We start from the raw sequence: 25,900 nt of genomic DNA, 5'->3' as shown, positions 1-25,900 counted from the left end.
GCCCATGCATACATTAATTTCTTGCAATCAGTTAAAAATGTAGACAATTGTCGCAGTCTTAAAGTAAAATAAACATAAAAATAATGAAACTAATTATTTGGCGTAATAACTATGGCTCTATGATAGTATATTACGCAGCAAAAGAGGGAAAGAATTGACGAGTCCGCAGTACATGTAAATAAACCGTGGCAAACTCGTTCTATGGGCTTGTCATTTTTCCTCTCGAGTGCGGTATACTATTTTTCGCAAAGACTGGCCAAAAGCACCACATTCCCTTTTGGGTGCCCGAAGAAAATGCGGTGCTTTCGGTTCGACGTTGCGAAAAAAGTTTAAAGCTTACCGACATATAAATACATGAATTTGTTCCTTTTTTATTGTTAAAGTGAAATATGAATCGATAGCGATTTTAGGAAAAGGTTTTTACATAAAACTTAAATGTTACAACACAAAATGGTGAACAAAGCGTAACAGATCCGAGCGTAGTGGAAACTTGACATTTTTAACGACACAAAAGATTAAAGTACCGCCGTTCATTTGTATTGATATAAACAATATCTATAGAGGTAAGCTGTCTTTGATACGCATTTTGACTTGTAATGGAGATTATTATGTATATTTTGTATCCACCAGTAAAACGCGCTGAGTTATATAAATTTGTGAGAGACGATTGGAAGTTTTGTTAATTGCGTTTTCCTTGGCTAAAAAGAGTAAATTTTAAGTATGAGCGTATGGTCATTTCGAACTTGAGTAATTTGAGTGTCATTACAAGTATGTGAAATTTTCAAATCCAACCATTTCGATATTTATAGTCTTCTAAAGTTCCCTATACTTGAATTGAAAAACAAGAAAATTTTCATTACATTTTTACTTTATATTCGTGGTTCTCAAAATGCCAAAATGATGATAACCGTACATAGCTTTAGTCACATGGATGCTAAATGGAGTTATGCGCCCGTGTGACGCTCGACGTACATCCGAGTTACAAACATTATTTTCTGATCTAGTGGATGTATATAATATTCAATTTAACGCCTGCTTTGTGGGTGTAAAATCAATTTCCGCATATGGATCAATAACAAAAGTTGTGCTAAAATTCTACCTAAAATTACTCTTTGTACAAAATTCTCATTTTACGCGCCGGTGTGCGCAAGATTGTATTAAAAAAAATGAATTTTGCGTTCAGGCTGATTAAAACCAAAATTTTACGCGATGCCTCATAAACTACAAGTGTAAGGCCGATGTTTTCCATTTGTAAAGTGTACTGACTTTGAGAAACATTTCAATATATATATTGCAAAAAATCTGCCAAAAAATCATCGTCACTCTTGTCAGCCGTCCCCGTTGCAAAAGAAAAAAAAACTAAAATCTGCAAACAAAGTTAAGAGGCTTTTTTATAATATACTTTGGATTAAATACATATTACATTTTTTTTTCAAGTCCTTGTAAGCGTGCGTACGTATGCCGGTGACCGAAAAGACGCGAAGACTGATAACAAAGAAGCCAGAAGGTAGAAGTTTAAAAAAAAGGTCAACGGAGAGCGACTCCTCTTTTCCTTTTTATGAATATTTGATCGGTGTCCGTTATTAGGAGGATAGGAGTGGAGTCTCGCTATTATGTAATACTACATGCTGAAGATGTATGTTTTAGATAAGATAGTAAAACAAAAAGTGATTGTAAAATGAGAGAGAATGATCAATTGATTTATATGGATGGAGAGAGTGCAATACGATTATTAGATCGTGGTGTTTGTTCGAAAGCAGCCGCACAATTATTGACCACATACGTACGCGTACATTGTGTATATGATGCAGCGTCGATCGGCTTTTTGTAACTTCGAAGCTTTCGCAGGTGCTAAGATGAGACATTCTTCATTTTTTAAGTGTACAGAAATGAATTGTCGCTTCTTTATGAAATTCGAAATTCGCTTGGAAAACAACAATAAACTAGCATGCAACATATTTATTTGAGTTAACAATTGTGAAATTTGTGTAAGTCTCAAACAATGTAGAGATAGGTTTGACAACAAAGTAGAAACGACACCAGCGTTTCTATTCTTCCTATACTCTTCGACACTGAGAAAAATTACTATCTCGGATAATAATTTGGTAACAGACTTGGAAGCTAGTAATTTTTACTATCTTTTATAGTAAAATTCACTATAAGAGATATTAATTTTTACCATCTCAGATAGTAAAAATTGTTACGGCTTTCAAAAAACTTAATTTTTACTACCTAAGATGGTAAAATGCACTATAAAATGTGGGACAAATTATAATATTCTCAGTCGGTAAGGTTTAAATTTAATTTTTTTTTCTGCGGTAATCAGTATTTTAATTGACATTTTACGTTTATTTTGTTATAATGAGTTTCTGTGTCGATTGATTTAACTTTATTATTTATTACTCGTCGTTAATTTTTATTAACTTTAGTTCGTACGTCAATTAATGCATCAGCTAGATCTGAAATTTTGTACGTAACAGATCTGTTTAGGTAAATGGTCAGCGCACTCGACTCTCATGCCGGAGCTCCAGGTACGATTACCATCGCCGCAAAAAATTTAATCTCTTTCTTCCAAACAGCATAATAATAATCAATAAAAATTATAAATAATAAAGTAATAACAGCGCAAAGTACCTAAGAGGTGTAAAATATAGAACTAAGCGAAATTGAAATTAAATTTTTAAAAATCGATTTCATCAAAAATTACTATCTTTGGATAGTAAAATTTAATATCTTAAAAGTCTGTTACCAATTTATTATGAAAAGCAGTAAAAATTACTATCCCAAATAGTAATTTCTACTATCAAATTTTTCTCAGTGAATGTTCCGTTGCCTGGTATGTGTCTATATTGTGTTTCCATTCACTTATTCCTCTGAAAAAACGAATTGCACAAGCGAATGTGCACTTGTGTGTGTGTCAGATTTATCAAATCGAAGTCTATAGTAAAGAGCAAACTATCGATGTGATTGTAAATTTTTTTCGTTTGTAAGCGCACAGAGGGCGAGAACGACGACAGCGTGAGTGTAAGTAAGCACCGACTATACCTTTTCTTTCGTTTTGTCTTATAACTTCTTGAAAACTATACGGTAAATATACTAGACACAAAAAAGGGCCGTAAAAATTCGCGAAAAAAGAAAAAAAGAGAACGGGCGGCTTCGCGCAGAAAAGCCAATCGAAAAGTTGTAAAAATAAGGATAGTTTTGTGTATAAAAAGATATGAGAGCGAAGCAAGTTTTTCGCGATGCCGTCCGTCTGAGGATTGTTCTTTTTGCATCGCATAACATCGAACATCAAGATGAAGATCGAAGATAAGGCAGCGATTGAAATGCAAACAGAAACGTGGCCCGATTTATCAACGACGTATGCAAAATAAACTCATGGTGGACTATTATTGTTATGATTATTATTATTATGATTATTATTATTATTATTATTATTATTATTATTATTGATTATTGATTATTAATAATTATGATGAAAATAATAACATCGATGCACGAGTCAGCGTTTCAATGATTTTTCCAATCCGCCTTTACGCAACGACGAAATAACAAATCAAAGAAAAAACCTGTGGCCATGTCGGCTCTTTGGTAACTGTAGATTTCATATAGAACCTGGAGTAATGCGCCGAATGTAATTATACGATATTAATATTTTTTGATCCAACGTTCATTTACGTTTTTATTTTCTTAGTGATTTCCGGAATGTTGCAGCATTGTACAGTTGCCTAATTCAAAAAATTTGAATTACCTTTTTGTACTAACAGACGAAGCACCGTATAATAAAGTAAATTATTAAAATTATAAATTTTTTAGATTAGTTTTATATCAAAGGTCTTAACATTGTCACTGATGGGAATTTTTTTTTTTTTGATTCATTATATTTGAAATAAAAATTTGCAACCGTTAAGAATGCGGATTTCTATTTTATTTATTGACAAATAAAATTTCCTACTCTGAAGGCGTATTTTTTTTTTTTTGAGTTAGGGTATCAATAACAAACGTGTACGCTCAGCTGGAATTCATATAAAATTTTAACAGCCTCCTTATCAAAGCGCCATCAAACACTCAGCGGGCGCAAAAGCAACAGGTCTGCAGCTAGCTATATATACCAAAGCATATACACACATACATACTTCTGATGTGTAACAGAGAACAACAGAGTGTTGGCATCTCTCCGTAGTTCGCGCACACATTAGCTAAGTATTTATAGGATGCAGAGGACGATTCCCCTCGCGTCAAAAAACTTTAAGGAAAAGCAGTCTCGTTACGGTATTTTGAAGGTGAAAATTTTGCAAGAACTAATATTAAAGTCAAAATGTTCAAAATTAATTGTTATGACATTTTCTTATTAGATCCGTGCTCAAAAATCTGAGAAACCTTATACGTGCATACAGTTCCAGAATACCAATTTAAAAAATGAGAATTTTTCATGCAAGTTCTCTATTTCACCCCTGGGAGGGCCTTTAGCACACTCGATGTATGTACCATCTGCATGATTTGCTATGTACAATCGATGCATTGGGTTAAATAGAGGCAAAATAAAAATTGTAGAGTGTACTAGCTTCTCATTCGTTATCAACTGACGCAATATGAATAATTTCCAATTATGTATATTATAATTCATTTTATTAGCTTTTCAACTGACACAAAGCAAAGATCCACGCAAAAAACACATTTTGGAGTACAACGCCTAGGAGATGTCCTCAAAGGAAGTGCACATTCGTTTAGGCAATTCGTTTTTTTTTCAATGTAAATGAGAATACAACTTATACACATACCAGGTAGCAGAACATTATAGGAAGAGTAGAAATGCTGCTGTTGTTTCTTCTTTATTATCAAATCCATCTCTACATTGTTTATTGTTAAAAGTTTTCCACTTAAGTAGGTGAGGTTTATCTGGAAAAATAGACCGGTATTTTTCACGGACATTCACATCGGGATCATAATAATCAGTTATTGTCATTACTCGGTAAGACTTCCCCGCATTTAAAATTACACGTTACTGTTGTTACTGAGTGAAAAAATCATCCTAATATCTCAGTTTATTACAAGTATTATTGTTTTACTTATCATTCTTATAAAATTTAAAATACGATATACGATATGACAATCCAGACGACAAATAGAACTCCTTCAAGACGGAGCGATCGAAACATAGGAGGATAAGCGAGCTGAAGCGTCGTCTGACCTTACGCGGAACGCTACTACTTGACCAGCTCGCGCGAGTTTTGTGCGTGATGTACCTATATTTAGGAAAGTCGCTGCACGAAATAGGCGAAATAACAAACGTTCGTGGGCACAAAGGGCAGTTGCACGCCGCACCAGTAGAAATCCTCACCAGTACTCGTAAATACCCGCGTCGACGAAACATCAAAGCGCGCGGCGCAAACTATATTACTCGTGGAATAAAACGAGCCAGAAATTTCGCGCAGCCGATCGACAGCCACTAATCGGCCTCGCGCGTGTACCGTTACATCGGAATTAAAGCAAGAGATATTTTCGAGTCGAAAACGAACGGCTTGGTTCGCGCATTATATCTAGGTATTGTCAACGCGAGGAGCGAGACAAGTCAACGGTAAGAGTCGAGCAGCTGAGTCGTACTGCGATGCAGCACTTCGGATGCATCGTAGACGTTAGCTCAGTGGTTAGAGCACAGGCCTCTGGCTCTCGGGTCCGCGAGTTCGAGTCCCGTCGTCTACTTTCATCTCGCTTTCGACTCTGTCTCCTCTCCGGTTGTAACAGTATGCCGGTTATACCGGGTAGGGGGGGGGGGGAGTCCTAATTCTCATAGCACAGCTGCTAGCTGCGCGGCAGCCTTATATACGTTATAGGTACATAGATATACAGAGAGGGAGCGGGGCGAAGTGGACCGTGGCCCGGGCATCTGTAATAATGAATGGATGAATTCCATCGGCGAGCGCACGCGCGCGCATCTGCACTTCCGCCGGATTGAACGTTCGTTCGTGCTCCTGCTGCAGGCGTTTCAATTTGTAAGCGTTTCGGCGCTCCAAGCTCTCTCTCTCTCTCTCTGCGCACTTGTTATCGCTTGGCTAATTACTATGAAGCGCACTTGTAAGCGGATTTATACCGGCGGCGGGGGAGAGCTGCGAAATTCACGTTCGACGTGAGTCATTGTGCGCGCGATGACGCCGAGAGCTAGCGAGAGATGCGGCGAGAAAGGGGCGGGGGGGGGGGGGAGGGCGAGATCGTAGTTGCGGACACTATGGTGCAGATGCATGGCCTCGATGCGCGAGGCTTATATAATTATGGGCGGACGCGTTCGCCAATGGTAATAACGCGGATCGACGACGCGCGCGAGTGCAGCCGGGAAATTCGCGAGGTTTGGTAATAATATGCTCTCTAGTTCAATACCCGTGTGCCAAGGGATTTGTGTAAAGTGTGCGATGAGAGTTGGCAAAAAATGCTATATTGCTATTCGCGTTGAAAAGCTTAACTTATACACATTCTGGACATCGCATAGAAGAATCATAACGTAACGGAAAAAATATTTTAATAATTGCATAAAATTCATTAGAATAATTCAGTCGTATGTGCAATAAACGAATATCTCATACTTAATTATTACCTCGTTAAAAAATGTAAATTAGAAATAGGATTACCACTGCGCATGCGCCGCAATCTTGGTTAGTCGCGCGAGTCGCGGCCGGGCCGGCATATCCGGCGACGCGACCGTTACGTTTTAGAACGTTCGAGTAGTTGGTCGCGTTCGGGTTGCAACTCGCGTTTCTTCCCGGCCCTCTCGCTGATATCGCAGTAAGTTATACTCGTCACTCATCAGTTATACGCTTATAGATATCATCTCGCGAGTTCAGAACAAACAAATCATTCTCCCAGACCGCGTATTGCACGCGTTATATCTTCATTCCGTTTCGCAGAGCGATAGTCGTCCGTCGGTGTCGCACTTCCACTCTCACGATTTTGTCGAAAAAAGCGCTGCTGCTACCTTCATTGGGCACTAAAATGCCAGACCTGCATCTCAGGTCGCAGCTGCCAACAGCGGGGCATCGGGTGAGTATAATTTATCATTTACACCGCATCCCGTGATATTGCCAAGGCAAGAACGAGTCGACGTCTGTTTCTCTGCCGTTTTGCAGTGCCCGCACCTGGACAAAGCGCGAAGCGCTCGGAGAGCGAATTACCATCGGGAGCCGAGCTACCTAGTAGCTGATAGCTAACCTCGCTTATGAACAAGTTGTACTCTATCCAGCGTCAACAAGCGCCTGTTCGGGTATGAGCGGCTAAAGTGGAACCGATTACCCTGAAAGGAAGAAAAACCCTGCCGAAATCGTTCGAGCTGGTTTATGGGCTTACTGAAATCCAAACAGTCTTGAAGAAATGCAAGCTTGTCCCAACCAGCTGAGTCATTAAATACTTGAGAGTTTTCAGTATATTTACGTCAGATAAAAAGATAAAAGAAAATATATTCGAATAAAAGATGATTTTGGTCTATAGGTTAAGAATATGCTATGCAGCATATAAATAAAAAAATTAGTCAATAGAAATTCAACTAAGAGCACACGTCAGTTTAAATAGAATACTGTCACTTAATTTTTTTTCATTTGCCATTGCAATTTTAATTTTCTTTTTTATTGACTTGTGCTATACGAAATCCTTTATTATAATCATTATTAATTCCAAATGTTTTATTACAGTATCATATTGAATGTTACCATCACGATTTTAACGATTCATATGAATATGCCAGCATGATTCCTGAACCATTTACATCTTAGGATTTTGTAAGTTGAATATTTACTTTGATTCGATCAAATTTATTTCTGAATATGAAACTCGGTGCCATGTGTTCATTATTAATGCTATTGAAATAGTCACAAAATTTGAAACTAGAATTCAATTTTAGAATATATAATCAATTTATTCTCTTAATCAAATGTTCAGAGGGCAGGAAATGTCATTGCATCAGTTGTACATAACTTGACAATTGTCGCTTCTCTGGAATCAAAATGGAAATCATATACACTATACTTGGAATGAAGTTATGGGTTGGAAAGCTGTTAACAAAACTAGCTTTTTATAGACTGTCTTTTAATAGTCTTTAATAGTCTTCACCTTCACCTAGTCTACAAAAACAAACAAAATATGTTAACAATTTCAAAGTCTCAATAGTTACCTCGGCCCATGATTCATATAACTGCGCCGATTTCTCTGGCCATGTTTACCTGATGACTCTGCGTGTCGCTTTGCCCCTTTAATGCGCAGATTTGCTTTGAATCTGCATTCTGCCGCGTGAGCCTCCCGTTGATTAATCTCCTTAGGCTTGACTACCTTCTGACGCGGAAGTTCATTATTCCAGGCTGTGGCTTACACTTCTGCAGTAACTAGATACCAGCTGTGTATAAGTCTATATGCGCGCCATGCCTCTTAAGCTGTTCATTAAACTCGACTAGCCGTGTCAACGACTTTTGTTTTGTTTCCAAGCTCCTTGTGCCTAAGTCTATACAAGAGTCTTGTAACTGCGCGAAAACGTAAATAACTTCGGAACTAATCTGCTTGAACGTAATGAAAATCCCTATTAGCGATAATACATCAAACAAAAAACGCCTTTTCAAAAGAAAATGTTTTTTTTCTCGAAAAAGCTGTCGATATCATAGTCGAAAGCTAGACCTCTGTCCGCGGATCGGTTGAAATCTTAAGCCTTTCAAAATCATTCAGGGATTCTCCACGTAGATTATTATGAGAACGTTTCTCTAAAATGACTGGACTCCTTTTTTCGATCACATAATCCGCTCGCAATCTTATATAAATTCGCTCCTACTGCTCCCCGAGGCTTTCGCTGTGAAAGCGGATAAAATCTTCATTTCCTTTTTGCAATCTTCCGCTCTCGGGTCTTTAGTCTCCTCTGCCAGAACGAAGATCCTAATTAAAGGTGGAATCGACTCGTCGCGCTTTTCTCTAAATCTCCGCTACTTTGTCGACGCGTCTTTGTCCAAGTAGAAGAAGCATAAGAAGATTATGAAAAAATTCTGCAGAAAGCTTCGAACTCATTCGAAGGAGCGTTTGGTTACGCGTATAACAATTCCGACGTGCGAGCGCTTGTCGGTATAATTGCGTTTGAATATAAAGGCGAAGTATACAGAGGCAAGGAGGATCAAACAAGGCTGATCACCGCTATTGAGAGTTGCGCATCTCCATAATGCGAGCTGGGAGCCTGCCGAGCGCTACAGCGCAAGTCATCGACTGCGCTATGGGCGCAGAGCAGCAATCAATCTCGAATCGCTGCGCGCTTATCAACTTCTCTGTACACAGAGGCGTGTATCACGATATCACGAGCGAGCTAGGGGATTCTAATCCCCCGTCAATAATGGATTGCTCGCGAAGCTTTACCTGATGCAGCTGTATGGCAAGAGAGAGAGAGCCCTAATGATCTGCATCTCGGCGTAATTTTGAGGCGTGACGTATTGCGCTCGCTGAGAGGATTTCGCCGGTTCATCGCCGGCAACTGCATTGCACATCGAGTCTCTCTTCTTACTCGGCGCTTGCGTGTTATATACGTGTATGTGTGGATATTATAGCTAGCCTCATTACGGTGCGAAATTTATAGCGCGTAAACGGCTGTATTAAATCTTGAGCCTGATGATGAGAGAGGGAGAGCATAGCTATGGCTGCTGTGGTTCTATGCCTGGATGTGTATAAGTATATGTATATATATACCCTCGATCTCGGCTCTGCAGCCTTGGTTATGGATGCATGTATCTGGCTGGCTGCTATACTGCTACCGGCAAATGCGATGGATTTTGCATTGTTACGAAGCCATCGTTCGCTCGTCTATATAGCAGTTTCGCGTACGTATAGAGGCGGCTCTTTGCAGTATATACGTGTAGTGCTTTATCGTGTGTTTGAAGCGGCTTTTTTGTGCGCTCGTTCAGAGCTGTACGTTGCACTGCGCATCTCGCTATTATCGTTTTGAATGCTAAGAGAGACAGAGTTTGATCGCTTTCGTCGATGCACGTACGCTGTACGTATGTATATTGAACTGTACTGTACATGTATGTATATTAAAACTAAGTTTAATTTAGACTCGCAACAGTACCGAACAAAAGTTGCTACTAGCGATTCACCCCAAAGTTTATCCCCAAACTTATAACGCAAACCGTTATTGCGAATTTGAATGAGTACGAAGCAATTAGGATAAAAAGTTTTCACACGACTTCCCTTGAATTATGGTTTTAAATTCTTTGACTATCTCAATATTTTTCCTTTGACACTACACAAATGACTAAAACCATCAATAACTATGTGCAATATAATACGTCCAGCACGCAATCATGATGATGCACGAAGTCATCAGTAGCTACCATCCTCTCAAAATCGCCACCTCAGCAAACGGTCAACTTCGTGTCATGAAAGCTTTTTCATATACTATCGCGAATCACAAAGGGGCCGATGAACGATCAGCATCAGTCGCGGCGACGGTAACACCGCCGCGGGCATCGCCTATATGTATGGATATGCGCGCGCGCGCACCTGCGTCCCCTCTTGCTGATCTGCATATCTATATGAGAGTGAGAGAGAGAGAGAGAGAGAGAGAGAGACGCAGCACAAAGTTATCAACAGGTGCTGTCAGACGGTTGTTTCGCTTAATCGCCGTCTATCTGCCTGGCCCTCCTGACCCAGATTTCTACCCGACTAAATTCTCTCGTCGCAAGAGAGGAGCTTTCTCACAGCCTGCAGCCGCGTCTTACTCAATTTTGTACACCACCCGAGATGTACTTTATTCTCGCAATCGCGACAGACGCGCGTAAATATATGTATTCAAAACTGTCGCGCTATTTTTAACGGCGGAAAATAATTCAGAAAATCAATCGCTGCATGCGACGAGTCGGTCGTCGCGAATAAATTACAGTGAGATTCCCTTCCGACAACTGACTAAATATCCCGTCGTGTCTTGCGCTGCCGTGCGCGACAAAAAGCTCGTCACAATCCCGCGTGCGCAAAATAGACTCGCGAGAGATGCTTTATTAAATTACATATTCCGCGGAAAACTCACGCGGCGATTTCATTAAAAGCTGCTCCGTATGCCTGCGGCGCCGCGGCAGAGCCTAGAGCTTGCTCGGCACACGTGTGTGCTCGCGTGTGTGTCTATGCAGAGGAGTGCGGAGAGGCGCGCGAGAGCGGCTAAGTTGTTTGGCATCCATTTTGGCAAGCTGCAGCCCATTCCGAGATTGAATCCCGCAAAGCTGGGCACCAGTGGCAGAAGAGTAGCAACGGCAGCACCACGACGGGGACGTTATAATTAATTTATAATACCCCTAATTGCGCGTAGCCTCGCTACACTCCTATGTCCGCGGGCATTTAATTTGTCTGCTAATTAAACGAGGGCCGCGCGCGCGTACATAGCCTCGTGCAAACACTGTGAGTCCGAAATTTCCCTGCGCACTCGTCTTCTTTTTCTCTTCTCTCCTTTTTTTCCGCTGCTCTGCAGCAGAGCCGAGGCTTTTTGTCTCCCGGTTTATGCACGCGGCGCTAGTCGAATTATGCGACCGCTGACCGTGTCTATGGCGCAAAACGAGTTTCCTGCCGCTGCCACCGTGTCGAGAACACGCGAGAGAGAGAGAGAGAGAGAGAGAGAGAGAGAGAGAGAGAGAGAGAGAGAGAGAGAGAGCATAACTTGATGCCCGGCCGAGCGTGATTTCGTTTGATGTTTCGTTCTCTACTACACACAGGCCGCGGCTGCAGAGCGCGAGCTGATTTCCAGGAGATTTTTCACGGGTGCGCTGTGAGGAATTTCACGTTGAGATTTTTTTCTTCTCTATTTTTATTTTCGTGGACGGCTCGCTGATGGGCTTTTATTGCAGGAAACGTCGGCGTGTCGCGGGTTGGCTGCTTCTCTCAAATTAACTGGCCTCTTAATCCCGACTTTCTCCGCTGCTGCTTTTGCGGGAATAAAAAGCACCAAGCTCGCCCAACCAGCTGAAGGATATGTGTGCTTTTTGGACGGCTTGGCATAGTTTGCTTTGAAATTTCCGTTATCAGCATAATTTTTGTCTTGATTTGTTATTTTTTTCCATCCCAGTATGGTACGATCTGGTACTCGATAGGTATTTTGATTCTGTTATACCTGTATGCCAAACCCTTTTTTACTTAGGGTTCGTTGTATTATATATGTTATTCTATCGATCGCACATACTGAAGTGAGTCTATTCGATAAAATCTATACCGGCTGAAGCGTTTTGTGAAGCGACGATGAGTTTTAAACTCAGCGCTGTTCAATTAAGTGTAACGCAAACGCATACCCGATAACCACCGCAGTGTTAATATTTCTCTGATTAACAGTTTTTCGATTTGGTTCAGTTCGAGTTTCGATAAAGAAATATTTTTAATCCCGTCAAATATAATCAGAATTATAACTGACACGAAAGACATTATTCAGTTCGACCTTCAAAAAAAGCCATTGGATTATCCTGTACCTTTTCTGCGCATTACTCTTAGAACCAGCTCGAAATTTTGCTCTTTATACATGCATATGCATGTAGGCTCCCAACGAGCCTTTCATGTGGATTTATGTGGCTGGAATTTTTTTTAGTCAAACGCCGAAGGTGAAACTTGAATCTTTCTAGCCACCTGCGCTTTATTAATCGCCGAGAGAAAACCGAGAAATACTGCGCGAAACGTGAATCAACCCTGAAATTGTCATTTTCGCGCTCGAGACGACGACCAATCCTGAAATAACCCACGATTTTGTGCTCAAGGCGGCGTGACCAAATATAAAAGGTTATGTGCTTACTTATTAACTTCTCCGGAAACCACTGCAGAAAACTAATCTTCGGGTTTCTGAGTAAGACAAAACTTAAACACGAATCACGAAATCGAGGATATTGGAATTGTGCATTTAATGCACGAATTGAAAATGTAGCAAAACTTAGTAGAAAATTTAAAATAGTCGTTTCTTCTTTAGAACATATAACGACGGGATTATATCAATTTTTCTCGTCGTCATATGGGCCTAGAAGTAGCAATAGAGAACTCAATTTTCGCATATTCAGAGACAGCTCATAGTACAGTAGTAAATTTAATGAAAAATGTCTCTTTTTTTAGAGAAAAGATTCAAGCGACACGTAGCCTGTGATATTAAGTATTCTGGGGTTCTCGCAAAAAAGTGCCTTTGTCTTTGAGCCTGCAAAAAGGGTAATTCACTTTTATTAAAATGATAGCCGCAGTAACGCCGAAGGAAATATGATAAAAAAATTCGGTCATACTCTTATATATTCTGAATTCAAAGTAAGAGCTAATGGCAATAAATGCAATAAATTTGCTTTTATCGATTGAACAGATTTTAAGACTGCGGTATGGATATAAGACTAGATTCGAGTTCTATTAGAAGCGAGTGACAGAAAGTCGTAGTAACTTTAAGAATTATACGGCATAAACAAAAATATTAGCTATTTTTTCTGTGCAAAGTCCTTGTTGTTGGCCTGATTTAGTGATGAATAGACTATCATTGTTACCAAGATTGACATTTACATGTGGAACTTGTACAGAATATTATAGAATAATATAGAAGTAGGCGACACCTGAACACATAATAAATACACGTTAAAATTATTATTTATATTTATAATCTGACCACAAGCTCGACACCCCACACAAGTTTTTTAGTATAAATCGTATTGGTGTCACAAAATTAAAAAATGGGCATTGCTATAGCAGCAAATCCTCGCCAATAGTATATTACCACCTGTGACAAAGGTTATCGTTTAGCCAGAGAACATACATTCATTCAGTCGTTTTCTCAGCGCATCCGCCGAGCAAACACTGCGCAGCACAACGTTTTACTCGTTAACAACGCAAGTGCTCGTCAGGAGAAACGCGTGCGGCAAGACAAGAGCGTCGCGGTGCCTTGGCAATTCCATTACGTCGCCGGGGACGAGTTCCGTGCTTGAAACCCTCTCAAACGCACAGCTGCAGCCTCTCAGTAATTCGACGCGTTTCGCGGTTGCGTCGCTCTTTTAGCGGCGTTCTTTTGATACCGAGGATGAATGAGGGCATTGTTTTGAAAATGCGGAAAAGCGTTGGTGACATTAGAATACGGTTTAATGATGTCGATCGATTTCATTTGAAGTACAGTATTCTTAAAGAGTCGCTTACTTGTTACTAAGTTCGATCAATACTTGTTAATAAAGAGCTCGCAGCTCGCTTGCTTTTTCACCTCGACGTTCACTCAGCTGCAATGCGTATAATAACGCACTTGTCAATCGCTGCTCGACTATACATCAGCCTGACGACGCGTCGACGAAACGTTTCGCTCCTCCATAGCTGTATCTATATACATATATGCGCGCGCATGAGCAATGTATACTGATTGACGGGCGACGTACGCGAAATTCAAGCTCGCGCGCGGAGAGTGCGCTAAAAGGAGCATTGCGCGATGCGGACAAGTTTTCGCCTTGACAGCTTTCGTCAGCTAGCGCTGGGCAATAAATCCCCGATATACCATATGAAGCTTGCTACCGAGTTTAATGTATACACATATCGATGGGTGGACTCTGACGTTGTTTCACGCTACGATGATTACCGCTTCGTGTGGCTTCTGTATAGGCGTGATATTATAATAATGAGATTCGCTCAATAATGTATAACTGATGATGCAGTCCTGTCATCAAAGGTGATATTTTCTCTGTGTAGCTGGATAGTCTAAATTTCTAGGTTTATAATGCTTATGTGCGTTTACTTAATACCCACCAATTTCCAATAATTTAAAAAGATGAATCGTTTTCGACCAACAATATCTCCGTCATGCCAATATCATCAGCAAGTCGAGAAACGACTCGATTCTTCAAAATACCGAATGCCAGGCTAAACAAAGAGAGACGCGGCGGGGAAGCAGCCAATCTCGATATAAGCACGACAACGGCCCCAATAATCTATAAATAAAAATACATACGAGACGAGACGAGTATTAGAGTAGAAAGCCGAGCAAAGTGGAGCCAGAAAGATAGAGAGGGAGAGACAGGGTCGAGTAGCCGGGTGCTTGTAAAAACGAGAGGCAATAAGCCTCAAATTAGGCTAAGACATCACGCACTCGAGTGTGTACCCGTATATATAGACCTCCCCCCTCTCTCCCTAGCAATCGCTTATCGACTTCGGCGGAGTCGATTCCCCGCCGCCGCTGCGCTTTATTGCCTCTGTGTAGTCTCCCTTTCTCTGCGCTGTGTGTGTGTGTGTGTGAGAGAGAGGGGGGCGGAAGTATCGCACGAGGATTCGCTTATATTTCCCGGGCAAACCGCGTGTCGGTCAATGTCTCTCTCTTCGGCTCTCGCCCTATGTCTTTCGTACTGAATGCCGTGCTTTTTTCGCCGCTCTCGTTCTGTCTCGTACTTTACGTTTCTTCTCATTTTTTTTTCTCATCTCGCCTAGCCGTGTATCCCTGCAGCGCCGGGAATTGGGAATATTCTCTCTTTCTCTCTGTGTCTGTTTCGGCCAAGCTCGGATGTAATGAGGCGAGTGCTATATAGTGCTGTTGGCCAGAGTAATAGCGCGATGGCTTTGTTAGTTATTGCATTATAGTTCATGCTTGTGAGCTTCGATAGTGATTTTGTATTTTCGGCAATTTCTTTGTTTTTTATAGTAAGTCAGATCGTGCTCGGCTTGTATCTACTTGAACGCGTATTGTTGTTTTGAGAGATTCGCTTTCTTGCAAGTAGGTCAAATTTTCCGAGTATACACTTCTCATTAGGATATTTCAAATTTAACAAGCTCGGCAATGCAACGTTCGTCAAGTCGATTCAAAAAGCGCAACTCAATAATGAAGCTATAAACTATCGTTTGTTGGAAAACGTTGGGAATATGCCACCGATTTCTAAGAATTGTTTATTTACGAAAAAAGAAATCATTCGCTACGACCACGTACAACATTTGAAACAAGAGTTGCAGCTCAGCTGCGCGACTTAAATACTCGAGTCCGTCCTTTCTCTCTCTCTCTCTCTCTCTCTCTCTTGTGTCTCTCGCGCTCGACGCGTCCCTTTCTTCACGCAGCCAGAGCGCGTCCGCATCTTTTATCACGTCTTTTATCGGGCTCTCGACGCCGTGCGCGGATTCCGCCGTAAACCCGCTGCCGCGAGATGAGCTTCGTCCAGCAGCAGCGGCAGCTGCGGGAAAAACAAGACTGCGCGCGGGCAGTGTCCGAAAAGTAAAAGCCGTAGCCGAGAAAATACAGCCGCGTGTCGCTGTCGGTCATCGCGTATACGCCTCGTTTCTCCTCATTATTCCGCCGAGGATGTAATCTGGTGCCGCTGTTGCTTCTTCCTCGTGGCTGTATACAGGTACAGAGGGAGGAGAGTGGCTGTCATAGCGGCTGATGCGTGCGCTGCGGATTTTCGCGAAGATGGACGGCGTATGAGATACTTTTAGGACGCGAATTTTTTCCCTGATGTGGGCTCGACGTTCCTACTTTCGAAGGTATTCGACCAAAGATCCGCGCAAAAAACGTACGCGTTTTGGAGTGTAGCAGGACCTTGGAGACGTCCTCAAAGGTTTAATTAAGTCCAATGGTTGGCGAAACGACCGATTGAAAAGGAAAGATTAAAAGATTTCGTAGAGAATTGAGATTTTCGTTATACTAGTAACGATGCGCCATTTTTTACTCGCACCTTTCACCAACGATACCGTGTCTTTTCAAGTGTCAAAATCTTCTCATTTCGAATTCCAATATAAAAAAAGATCGATTTTAGCGAATAGCTTCGAACGATATCATTTCGACAGAGCAATCGCTAATTTATATCCATAAAATCATGTACCGCTCAGCGGAAAGGGCCGACATATACCTTCCCTCAAAAACTGAATTTACTCGCAATGTTTGTGTTCAATTTCGGAAAATTGATTTATGCGGCTAGCTTTGTTCGCCATCGCTCCGATTACCCTGTTAATCTAGCAGCTCGTTCAAAATCCGCGATCTCATTATCCCCGCGAGAGCAGCGCGCAATAATCCCAAAAATCGCCCAAAATAACCAGATTCCCAATCACTTCAGCCCACGCGCGCAGCTCTCGCGATCCACTGTACTATACGCAAACGCGACAGCCTTAAAATCATGATATCGCACACGCGGACAGTCCATGATTTCTCTCGGAAATAAATCCAGTACAGAGGGCGGACGCGTGCGGCTGACGGCGGCGGCGCGGGCTCGCATTCTTCTTATTCATATATATATATGTGTGTGTGTGCGTGTGTGTGTGTCGGCCGGAAAAACATCGACGTGATGGAAGGGGTTATGCCCGAAGACGGCCAATAAAATTCGAAGCCGCGCGGGGCGCTCTTATCGGTATTCCTCTCACGACACGTCGAGCGGAATGATGAAGCGTTTAATATTATATAACGTCGATGCATTTTATCCGACTTGGTGGAGAGGCACCGGCCGCGGCGAAATCTGATCGATAGGCCGGAGGCTCGATCCGTCAAGTCGTTTGTTTCGTGCCTGAAAATATGGCTTTTACGTATACGGGGATTTTTCAAAAAGCTCTACTCCTGCCGCAAAAGCTTTTTTCCGCTATATTTGCTCGAGCGCCGCGCGAGATTTGATACATCGCGGCGTTTGATGGAATTTAATCGGTTTTCTGTGTAGCAAGCGAGCGGCCATGCGGTTGGTTCACGCTGCGATGATTTTTGAAACGTTGTCCGGTTTTAATTCGTTTGAATGTTGCTCCTCGTTTTGGAGGCTTAAAATTGAAGTTTTTATACTCTGCGTTCCTCGCGATTAACGGCCGGCCCAAACTAATCTTTGCATATCGATAGCCCAGAGCGTAAAACAGCTCTCGCGAGCCAATGCCGTTAATTCCAGTGGGTCCGTCGGCAGCAACTTGTCACAAGGCGCGCAATCATGCTCTAAACACATCGGCGAACGCGTACATCACGACGGAGCTCTGGCTCGTGAAAGACTCGCACTCGGCAAATTATCATTCCAAATCACTCGGAGTCCCCGCGCCGAACGTACATATATACACGCAAACTGTTTGTTTGCAAGTTAGTCGGGGTAATTGGATTCGTTGCGCGTCCGGCGTAATTTGTTGTCGTTCGCCTCCCCTCCCCCTACTTCCTCTCTCTACGCACACAAACATAGAGAATCCTCGCGCGTATGCAGTCGTATAAGTGAAAAGGTACACACTGCAGCGCGCGCATGAATTTGGCGCGCTAGCTTTCTGCCCGTGCTTAGCATTAGGCGCCGCCTCGTGATAAATCGAGCCAAACTTTCGCGCGCGCGTGTGTGTGTGTTTGCGCGCTTGACGTTTTCCGCAGGACACGAGGGCAGCTGCAGCTCTCCTTCTTTCGCATCTGGAGATGCTGCGTCTGGTAGAGTGATATATCGAGTATACAGTGGAGGAGAGGAAACGAGATTCGTGGCTAAGTATAACTGCAGTTTCTGCCTCTCGACTTTCTTCTTCGTAATGCAGTTCGCCTCTTTTGTATGTATACCCCAGCAGCAGAGCGGCGTCGGGGGATCGTTTTGGGGGGGGGGGGGCAGAGGTTTCCTTTTTTTTATTCCGGTCTATGCTGTCTCCGCGATGCGGAAACCCGGCAACTTTCGAAATCGAGCTGTGTCGGCTGCTTTGTTTACGACGTATTCTTGATGGGTTATCGATAACTCGGAGGATATATATACGCGGAGGAAATCCGAGCTGCACCTTTTATTTATAGAATATATGTGATCCAGTGCTATGCGCTCCGATGGATTGTTTTGAAACTTTATATCCGCGCGCGAGAGCGCTGATCTTGCGCGATGATCTGCCCTGTCTGTCTTGAGCGGCTATTACGATTGAATTTCTCCGATGTTTTGGAAAGCAGCTTTTTTACATTTTTTCTTTTATAACGACTACAATTATTTGTCTGTCTTGTATGAAATTAATCGTTTACCAAGTGACATTTTGACATTGGCACTTTAACATTTTCCTCGAAATAATATGCATTGATAATAAACTTTTACATAATTTTTGCAGAATCCATGCATCCTCACAATAAAATGTGTAACTTTTCGTCGGCACATCTTTTCGCTAAACACATATCGCAAAGTGTAGGCGCAGCGGCACACCTCAGCCTTGCCAAAAAGCCAATGAAAAACCAAAATTTACTCGCACTGACAATTTCCAAAGAACATGCAACAAACGCAAGCGCGATATCCCCCGCATATCCTTCCTCTGTTCCCGTGCAAATCGCGAGAGCGAGAAGCGATGCAGCCTACACCACTACCGCCCGCGCGAATAATGCGCGCACGGCTCCTTAGCGCGCTGCAGCACGCCTGCGTCATTGCGTTTATTGCGGCCGTTCGCGCGCTTCCCATGCAACCTCGCACACGCTGCGGCGCTTTTATTCACGGGCCGATGACAAGTCGGCCCCACCGCCACCGCAGTATACACATACACAGGGCAGCGTCGGATTGTTCGCGCGTCGGTGCGCCGACTGTAATTTACGTGCCTCAGTGCGAGGGTTGAGCTTGTTTTCTGCTTGATCATGCTTCGGACGTGTGTGTATGACATGAAAGAACTCGTTTTATGAGAGGATCATAATTGTATTCGGTTTATCAAGAGATAGCTCAGTGTGACGAAGTTTCGTACGTATCGTACACACCTGTAGTTTTCTGGCTGACTCAATTTCAGCTCACTCTATCATGCACGAATTGTCAGCGATACAGGGCTTAATAGTCCGATCGACGACTATAATGTGATTAAAATGCCCGGGCATAATCCGCCCGAGCCATCATCTCAAGGAATAAGCGACTTATTGATAGTCCATCGGAGTATCGATCGCCCCATCGACTTTAAAATTCGCGCGAGGTCATTCGATTATACCGCCCGCACTAATTGAGCGCCTTTGCGTTCCTTTTCCCGCTCGTGTCTTTAATACCTGTACCGAGGATCTACGAATTTTGTGACTGATAAGTGCTGAAGTGCTTCTTTGGTCTAGGCTTGTTCGTCCAGTTTGAAATGTACATGTAGTACACAGTGAGATTTTTTTTGCGAAAAAAAGGACGACCATGCGCTCGATCGTCATTCATCGGATGCCAAGCGAATTTATCGAAGCAAGAGTAATTCGATTGCGCGCAGCTCGTTCATCCCTCGCGTGATATTCCATCGCAGTCTCGGCGGGCGGCGCCGTGCCGTCGATTTTTTTTTACGGCTGATCGGGGGCCGAAGCGAAGGTCGTAAAGGAGACCGACCCACGTCTTTGACTTTTTCTATTTTTTATGGACTACTGATCGACAGGTGCTTATCGCGAGACAGAGTCAAGGTGACTATACGCGCCCGGCTGAAATTTAATACAGCGAGAAGTGGGTATTGTTTTTTTTCTTCTCGTCGATGATAGACAGTGTATTCTGCTGGATATTCTTTGGGAACGTCTCGTGTTTTGTAGCTCGAGTGTCTGACCTTGATGAACCAATGTTTGCCCGAACATTTCGTTGAATCATGGAAAATAAACTATAATCAACGAAGAAATAGGATCACTTTTCCCGTCGTACTCGCTCATCACCTGATCGCGCACTGCTGTCACCACTTAACAAACTTTTACAGCGAAGCGATCGATCCAGTCTTTTTAATAATCACTCGTAATATCCACCTGGTAGCTCTCAACACAGCGCAGCGTAGGTAGAGGTGGAGGGGGGAGATATAGGACCAATCAACGGTCCGTAACGCACGTGTATAACGCATATCGGAGCTTCAATGGCCCGTGCGAGACGCAGCAGCTGCTGCTCCGGCTAGCCGGGGCTGAAAGAGCTTCCGGCCGGGATCGTTAAGGGTAATTGTCGCGGTAATTATTGGCAATATAGCCGTCCAACGCCGATATGAAACTCACTCGACCCATATACAATGCGCGGGGGCGTCCGCGACTATTTGTAAGCCTGTGTGTGCTTTTTTGAGTGTATATAATGATGCTGCCTGCCCCTTGTTTTATATATTTTTTTCTTCTGTCCAGGACAGCATATTTTTGATGTTATTAGAGCAAGTGTTTTTATGATCAAATGAAAAATCCGAAAATTCTGCGTATTCCCCATTAGATTAAAGACGAAAAATTAAAAACTTGGGACCTCTTCCTACCTGCGCTGATATTACGTTACACGTTTCATCCCTATGTTAACTTTCCTCATTTCGTTTATGAAAATTTCAGCGAAAATACACATCAGCATCCGTTATGCAACGCATCATCGCTCATTATTCTCCGCTCGCGATTATTCCTTCCCGAGAATTCGCGAGGCATTCGAAAAATCCGAAATCAGACACGGCGCGCGCAGCTTCCTGAATATATCGCTCAGCCCTAAACAAGCTTCTTTATCCTGCTCCAAATAAGCCCCGGGCCGCCGCGCGCGCGCGCGCGCACGCTTATGGGAAACGAAAGGCAAAACACGCGGCGGCGGGGGCCGACGAGGGAAAGTTGGCGATATCCGCGCGCTAATGAAGAGAAAGTGTCCTTACATTAAGGCACGGATTAAAGCGGCCGCCTCTGCACATTCCCTAGGCTTTATCGTTGTGCGCCGCCGCCGAGAATGCGGAGGAATTTACGCGCGCGCCCCTCATGCGATAATTCGTGCGGCTGCCTTTCTCTCTTCTTGGCGAAGCGGCTTTGCTTTTCTCTTTGTTTACGCTCTCGTTTGCCGCTTCAACCGTCTAACTTTACTTCCGCTCACGTCGAATTGACGCGTTTATCGGTGGGCTGACCAAACGCCGACTTGTACTACTGCCGGGCGCATCGAATCTTGTGTTATTGACGGAGCAGAGGATCGTAAAAGTGTAGTCGAGTACGTCATGACGTGCCATCATCGGCTTTTTATACTGCTATTATTCAAAATCAAATCCCGTAAGGATTTTCAGTATACGAGGTAGTAGGCGGCGCTCGATTATGTACCGCGTCCGTATAACGCTCGAACTGTTTCATATCCCATGATTTTCGCCCCGCAGTGTCGTAAAAACGTCATCGCTAGCGTACGGCTGGAGAGATAATTTCGAGCCAGTTTATAGGAGACCTTTATCGAAGAGGAAAAATAACAAGTCGCGTCTATTATTATCATCGGTTGCGCTGCAATTGACTTTTTAGTGCGCTGAAAACAAGCAACGATTATAACTGAGCAGCGGCGGTCCAGGCTCGCATGTTGGTCACACGAGAGAGTATACATATAGATGTATATAATAGGCAAAAGCGCGCGCAGCCCCTCTCGAGCAGGCGCGCGGAGCAGATGCGTCGGCGTGTTGCGCGATGGGCCGCGGCTGAGCGAGCCGCCCGGCAGTCCTCCGCCGATGTTCCAGCGAGGCGCTCGCGTGTTCGCTCGTAAAGCCGAACCTCGCCCCCGCGCTGTACGTCTGTATGTATAGTGGATTTCGGTACGGTTACCGATCTCCACTGGACAACGACCCGTCGTCCGTACTGTGCTCGGCCCACACGTGTCTCTGGACAAATCAGCTGTTCGCCCGCGACCGATAGTTCAGGATTTTTTTCAAACGGAGTGCTCCAGTGCTTTATGTTATTAATTTTTGTTCCATCTCTATTGCCTCGATCTGCTGCGCGAGGATAACAATGGTGTGCGCGATGTTGATGGTTTGAAATAGTGAGATACATACGTATCGTGGAGGCAGACGGTTTTCACGTTGACGAACTGCCGTTGAACCGAGATCGAGGATAGCGGATGCCTCAGCCCTGCACTACTGTCTCTGGAGGCTCGCGATAGTTCTTACAAGGTAGGCGCGCGCGAGCGATGTTTTTGGTGCATGTGTCGTGACGTACTGGCGTTTACGTTTTATTTTCAAGCAGCAAGTTTCTCATGTGCTGTCTGAGAAAATGTTGTTGTTTATACTTAACGGTGTCGATGCGACAGTTCGTTGAAAGAGATAACTCCTTGTAACGACTGTTTGCGAAGCATTTTTCTATTATGAGGTGCGGGTATTCGTGTTTGTATTTGCAATGATTGATGAACTCATCATTTAGACGCCTGGCAATCTAATACAAACTCTAACTGCAGTGTCTTACTTGCATCTCCGTCTTAAGGCCTATACAGAGCCTACGAGATTAAATTACAAGCTGCTCTGCCTCTCGTCCTTTGTGACTGGCTAACGCCTCACAGAGAATGATCAAAGCCCATAATTCCAAAGTATGATCCTTCTCTAGTTAGCGGGTTTCTAAGAAAATTAACTTTTTAAATTACGGTGAACCTGAGTGTCTTTGAGCAACTTTCGAGCGTATAGCTTATATAGCCATATTATTCTATCAGATATAATATCAGACTTAAAAAACATCACGTTATGACGACGGCGACTAATTGATGATACTTTTAGCGTTTTAAGATCCAGTTTTGGTGATCGTTGTGTAAAAATTAAAAAACATTCTGGTGTAGTGTTTTCCCAGTAATTCCAAATGCACTTCAAAACGTTTACATATGAACTGATGTCTACGCACTAAAACCAAATAAATTCATATTATGGAACTTTATTGTTCAAAGAAGAATGCTTGAGCACGTTAATCAAGAATTCGTCACTTTATGAATGTTTTCGCGACTCTGAGGCAAAATAAAATAAATTAACTTTTCAAGTTTCTGAAAAAAAAAATAATTTTAATGCTCAACTCATCTAGTTTATGAGGTTGCAACAAACAAGATGCGATTTCCTTCTAATCGCTAGTAAACATCTTAAACTAGTAGAAATAGGCGATAAATGGTCCTTTTTAGCCCCGTGATAAACGATTTTTCAAACCATTTTAAAACACTTTTTAGTAGCAGAAATAATAGCTGGTTAATATTAGTAGTAGCTCTATGTATAATCTTACTCTGCATTCAATACACAATACAAGATTTAATATTAATAGAATGGTTGTAGAGTTATGTTTATCCAATCCATAGAACTTATTTTAAAATACCTGCAAAATACATTACATCTATATAAGATGAGCATGCTTTTAATTAATAATAATACGAATTTAAAATGCAATAAAAAGTACACTTGCACATACTTTAAAAATACTGTTTGCAATAGACTCATGAGCGTAAAAGTCTTGACCAACAACAAATAAGCCAGTAATAGACTTGACTTTGCTTGAAAAATATTTTATGAGATATTTTAGTATAATAATATCAGATAAAGTATAGCTCAACAAGTTAATAAATACCGGCTGTAGTTTTCCTACATATCTAATTGCATGCCTTCGAGTACTCTAATTAAATAATGCTATAAATCAGCTCCGAATGCTCGGCGTTACTTAGCATCAGCGACGACACGTACACACACACACACACACACACACACATACACCCGAAAGTCAAGTAGGCGTTGTAAGCCTCTCTTTCATTCAAAAAAGGCAGCATCAATCCCCGGCGACGTGTTTACGCTCTCTTCCGCCTCCACAGTCGACTTTTTATTCCGGACGTCATTTTTCCCTCCCTCTCTTTGTTTATTATATTTTCTCTGACAGCCGCAAACACGCGTGGAAAGCTCGGCGCTTTGTTTTGACGCGCTTCATTCAATTGCGCGTCGAGAAGAAGCCACTCGAGTAGTAGTGTACAAACACATATTCTGTCAAACGCTACAGTCGTCGCGGCTCTTCATTCTTTTTGTCGACTGTCAGTTCGCGTGTAATTATCAATTGAAAAGTTTCGAGCGTTGTTGTTTGCCGTGTGCGCGCGGTGTCGCGTCCGACGGATTTCGTTTGTTTTCACACACTCGCATGCAGGGGGACAAAGAGCTCGTTGATTTGATACGGCAAAAGTTCTGATATCCCGCGGTGCGCGGATTATAAACGGGGCTGGTGCTTTGCGCCTATGCATATAGTCGTCGATGTTTTCGTTTTGGTCGCTTATTCGGATGTAATTAACGAGTAGACGCTCTGGATTTCTGGCGTTAATTAGTTGTGTGTGCGTTCCTCGTTGTAAAGGGTATGATGAATTCTGAAATTCCGTGTGCAGCTTTTGCGTTCGCAGAATTTATTTGTTTCAACTCGAGAGCCGGCGCTACGCGACGAAAAGTAATTAGCGCTTCCGGAAAAGAGCGCGGGGGGGGGGGGGGGGGTACAATGCAAAAATTAAAATTGAAGATACCGCTCGAGTCTGCGGCCGCTTATTTAATTTTCTTCAGTGCTACTTGTTAGCGTCACAGAGGGAGCTGGTGTACATCGTAGGAAATTGCCGCAGATAAATACAGAACGACCGTCCAATCGGACTCGGCTGCGTCTTTTTAAATTAATTTTTTCCCCCTTTAATACGACTTGATCTCCACACTGAGAGAAAAGAATCCTTGTCGCAAAGGATTCGCGACTTAACCATAGCTTATTTTTCATGTATTTGTTGCAAACGAAAATTTCTTCATAGTAAGAGTAGAATTCTTAACTATTAAGGATTTAGGAATTTTTGAGCGAATGTGGCGCACTGTCAGTAAAAACTTATCGACCGAGTGCAGCAACAGAGCGACTCGTCGGCACGCGACTACGCGAGGCGTCGAAACGTGTCGGCTGCAATCGGAGACCCGTACCTGCGTTTATATTATTTCACGCGTGATATGCTTTTTTACCTACCTGGAAGAAAGCATATTGATGCACAACATTTAAAATATCATAAATACTTTTGTGATAGTTTCATGCACAGAGAAAGGCGGGGTTATGTGTAAGGTTATATTCGTATGATACCTATCGTGCTACCATTCGAATATATTTTGCAAAAACAAAGAATCTTTTAACATCGAATAGTCTCAGAGCGATACTAAATGATAATAAGAAGTGAAAACAAGTAATTATAAAGTGCTAGTGATTTTACGTCGATGGAAAGAAAGTTACGAAAATTCAAAAATCTGAAAACCTAACTGTTAGGACGCTTGGATTTCTCCATATTTTAATCCAATTTTCTTAACAGTTAAGAATTCTTTTTTCTCAGTGCACGGCGGAATAAAGTCACAGATCTTAATG

At 42.6% G+C, this 25,900-nt stretch overlaps 1 protein-coding gene and 1 long non-coding RNA gene across 2 annotated transcripts in view; both read left to right on the top strand.

Moving 5' to 3' along the window:
- The first annotated feature begins 6,635 nt into the window (after window positions 1-6,635).
- Window positions 6,636-7,531, top strand: LOC103318136. The gene is made up of 3 exons (XR_004226808.2): window positions 6,636-6,777; window positions 6,900-7,032; window positions 7,119-7,531. It is a non-coding gene; the product is annotated as an uncharacterized LOC103318136 (long non-coding RNA).
- Window positions 7,532-22,245: 14,714 nt separating this feature from the next.
- Window positions 22,246-25,900, top strand: part of LOC100116904 (peroxidasin) — a 238,883-nt gene continuing 235,228 nt past the window's right edge. The window contains exon 1 of the mRNA XM_031924211.2: window positions 22,246-22,695. The gene's annotated coding sequence lies outside the window, so the exon portion shown is untranslated. The remainder of the gene's footprint in view (window positions 22,696-25,900) is intronic.

This window comes from Nasonia vitripennis, chromosome 2 (assembly GCF_009193385.2).
Source record: "Nasonia vitripennis strain AsymCx chromosome 2, Nvit_psr_1.1, whole genome shotgun sequence".
In the NCBI taxonomy this organism is placed as follows: Eukaryota; Metazoa; Arthropoda; class Insecta; order Hymenoptera; family Pteromalidae; genus Nasonia; species Nasonia vitripennis.
The sequence above is the reverse complement of the archived record's forward strand: the minus strand, read 5'-3'. Positions and strand labels throughout refer to the sequence as shown.